General features: G+C 26.7%; 1 protein-coding gene across 1 annotated transcript in view; it reads left to right on the top strand.

Moving 5' to 3' along the window:
* LOC117170013 overlaps nucleotides 1-4225 on the top strand; it is a 53795-nt gene that overhangs the window by 22774 nt on the left and 26796 nt on the right. The window lies entirely within an intron of this gene.

Genomic DNA, 4225 nt, shown 5'->3' with positions numbered 1-4225 from the left:
GTCGAATATAATCCTAGATGTAATTTTCTGTTATATGATTTTGGAATTTTTTTTATGTATTATACAATTATCATATATGCTAAATGTGTTATTTTACATGGCATTAAAATATCCGAATTTTGAAAAAGCACGTACTTTTTTTTAAACAATAAATAGTCTAAAGCAAAAAAATATATCACCCTAATTAATGTTGTGTTCCAGCAAAAAAAAACTGAGCCCATCTCGAATGTATATTACCTGTCACTCCTGAAAATTCCAGCGGAAAGAAGTTTGTTCTTTCAAAAGATTTATATATTTTAATTGGTCAAAAAACCGAAACAGCTTAACTACTTGTTATTTATTCTTTGTTTCTCTCACTAGTTTCGAAACAGCGAAAAAAACTTAACAAACTCGAAAAAGAAAAACCTTAAAATCTCGAAAATTATAAAAAGGGTAAGCTTTTGAAACAAAACACAATTTCCCTAGAAAACAAAAAAATACCAAATTTCTTTTATATCAAAATAACTTTACTTTTTTTATTGTTTGTTTTTTTTTAATTTTGGAAGGGCGAAAAAAATCGGATCAGCTGAAACAAGAATAGTATCTTGAAAATAAAAAAAAATGCAAGATTGTTTACATCAAATTTGCAACAAACATTATTTTGCCCATAAAATTTCAAACTATTCGAAAAGAGGTAAAAATGTCCATCCTTATTCAAATTGTTTAAAGCAGGTACATTATGCGGAGATAACAATTTAAATGTGTAAAATTCCCCGTAAAATTAAAAAATTAAAATAATTTGACTACAATGGTTAAGAAGATATGGCTTTCTTAAATTATTTTTGAATGAAAAATTTGTCTAAAAATTTTTAAAATAATTTTTGCAGATGAAATTTGAACTCGTAAAAGTTGAAGTACACTTCATCTTTAACAGCTATAAAAAAGATTTAAGTTGAAAAATCATTTTTGAATGCCACATCTTCCAAACTATAAAATATGGAACATTCTATTGTTTTTAGTTGTAATATTATGTTTAAAGAAAACATTTTAATCTCACAACAAATTATTTTAAGAATGTATTTTGTAAATTAATTTTCTCCTACTTTCGATTCTTACTTATTTTTGGTGAATTGCTTAAATTTTTATACACTATGTCTCACTTTTTCGAGTAAACATGCTCTAGAGCTCTAGTATTCTAATTTGGAAGGTAAAAGTTTGAATAGTTGAAACCGATGAAGCCATTTTTTAAGAGAAAGAAGTTTGTTGAGACCATTAACATTGTATTTTTTGAGATTATTTACTAATTTTTTAACTGAAAACAGTGGATTTATAGGAAATTTTTCTTCTACAAAAGAAGCCATGATTAATTAAAATTCAGCCATTTCTTAAACATTGGTAACAAGCGAATTTTCAATTTAATTTGGCGTGCAAAAATCTGTGGAATATGATTTTTATCTTGGATAAACTGGCTATTATTGTATAAGATAATTTTTATAACCAATTTATTTAAACAAACTTTACGGCATATCAGTTTGTTACAAAAAAAGTATGTGGTTTTGAAATCGCTGTAATTTATTATAAGAATAGTATTAGTAACAAAAAATTGTCAAAATTTGAAAATCTATGAACAACGCATAAAGTTATAAATATTTTGTCAATATCTTAAGTTTTATGGGATGACCAACTAAAACAGAATAAAAGTTAATATTACGATGAAAACATTTCATTGAAATATGATTTTGCATGTAAAACAATTAAAAATTTCAATTTCTTAAATAATTTCAGTTTGAACAATTGGTTTGATATTTTCAGTTATATGAAAGAAACTAATAGCACCATTTGATTGTTTTTGTGGATTCTTATATAGTATAAATCAACAATTTATATTATATTATACTACTAAAAACTATTTGAAAAATTAAAAGTTTAAGTCCTAAGCCCATCCTAATTATAAAATTTCTACTGTGTCAGTTGGTCTTGCCATAAAACTTAATAGGTTACACATTGTTTAAAGTCTTATAAGTTGTATGTAAATGTTTAATTTAAAAGTATTTTTTACTACCAATACTATTCTAATAAAAAATTATACTGATATGAAAACAAAATAATTTTGTCTACCACAAACTGATATAATGAAGAATTTATTAAAATAAATTGCTTATGGTATACATAGAAAAAAAAAATCATGTTTAACAAAGAAGCAGTGTCCAAATGTACCGAACCAAAACTGAATCGTAATTGATTTATACTAAGAAATACAATTATTGAAAGCAATTCAATTGTTTTTTAGTTTTTGCATTGATCAAGAGAGCGAACTTAACAAACGTTCAAAAAGATTTTGTAAGAAAATGACCTTAAACTAATATTGTCACTATATTTGTTTACACGTTTTTGCACACGAAAAAAATTGAACAACCTAAGATAAATTGTGTTTTGAGAATTAAATTTTTTTTTAAATTGATTAAAACGGACTTAGTGTACCTGTTTCAAATAATTTGAGTAAGTTCAAGGTATTTAAAAGTATTCACCATTAAACAAGTTTTTGGATGCTACATCACAGAAATGAGATTAGAAAAAAAACGAGAGGTTAAAAGCCTTTTTTGTTGAAGACCATCAAAGACACACCGGATTTTTACTACACAGTAAATCTGGAAAATATGTTATATTAAACCAGACAAAAATTATAGATAAACCAACGATATTAGTCAAATTATTAAAGTAGGGATTTGCGACAGAAATTATTGCACGTACTCCTTTTAATGAATTAAATAAATAAATCGTCGAAACAAAGATATTGAATAGCTTGATTAGGTATGTTAGAACTATGAACATGGCGTTAATTTCTGATAGAATTAACTTTGGCAAAGTTTCAAAATTAAAAATTGGCTTAACACTTTACGTTACAATGAAACAAATTAATAGAGACTATTTAAAATGAACAAAAGTGAAATTAATCGTAGATTTAGTTTATGAACTTTTGTAAATTTTTGAAACTTGCGTTAAAACTTATTTCATTTCTCTGTAATTCTTTTTAACCAAACATTGGTAGTTCAAATTTCCATTATGTATGCCATCTGAAACTTAGGACGTCTCATAGCTAATTCAAAGATATAAAAATTCTTGAATCGAAGTTACAGATGGCTGTTTTTTAAAAACAAAAATTACTCTTTTCAAGTGATTCAGTTGTAAATATTTTATTTTTAGGCATTTTTATGCTTGAAATAAACATTTTTTTCTAGACAAATCGTTGCCGGATAATTTTTATCAAGAGGTAGATTGCAAACATCAATCACAAATTTACATGTAGTCATAAATTGTTTGCAAGGATTGCATATTATCTAAAATATTTAAATGTTTAATTTAAATCAGTTTACTCGAGTTACCTGCTGCATGATGCAAATGACTTTTCCGGTGACACGCATCATAACTCTGGCAAGATCGCGAATGTTCCATTTGCGGACAATGCTTTCCTCCATTCTGATCCGGCTGGAGAGGAGTTCGAGTTCTAGTTTGAACTCCAATACCACATTTATTGCTGCAGCTCGACCACTCACTCCATTCTGATACGATGCAATCCAAAACTACAAACATATTATGAAACATAAGAATTTAAAAAGCCATCAACAATGGAAAAAGCAAAATGGTAAGTTTCTCAATAAAAACTAAGAGGAGATCTTAGAAGCATCTCGGACTACCCGCAAGACTCCTAATGATAACTTAATACCTACATTATATGTAAAAAAATGTGGGTTGCTTTATTGATAATTTTAATATAATTGCAATATTACACTGAGAAAAAAAATAATATCCCAGCAGCAAAATAATTTTGTTGAGCAGTTTTGGTTTTTCTTACCAAAATTTCGTTGCGACTACCAAAAACGTAGTGGGAGTTATAAAAAAATGTATTTGGCTCAAAAAAAAAAGTTTTTTAGTCATTTTTGGTCGAGTGAACCAAAGAATTTTGTTGAGCGTACCAAACCTGTTACCACGAATGCGCTCTCTTTCAACTATTTAATTCAATTATTTAAAGTATCTTAAAGTATTTAAGAGAAATCTCTTAATTAATCACACTCTCATATAATCACCACACTCATAGCACACAATGTTGTAGGAATATGGCTAAAATATGTACTTGAAATATTGACAACATTACAAATGAGTATTTAAAGAATAATAACAATGAGTATTTAAATTTTCGAACCAGGCAATATTATTTAGGAATATTTCTGCCACATTTAAAAAGAAT

This window comes from Belonocnema kinseyi, chromosome 3 (assembly GCF_010883055.1).
Source record: "Belonocnema kinseyi isolate 2016_QV_RU_SX_M_011 chromosome 3, B_treatae_v1, whole genome shotgun sequence".
Lineage (NCBI taxonomy): Eukaryota > Metazoa > Arthropoda > Insecta > Hymenoptera > Cynipidae > Belonocnema > Belonocnema kinseyi.
The sequence above is the reverse complement of the archived record's forward strand: the minus strand, read 5'-3'. Positions and strand labels throughout refer to the sequence as shown.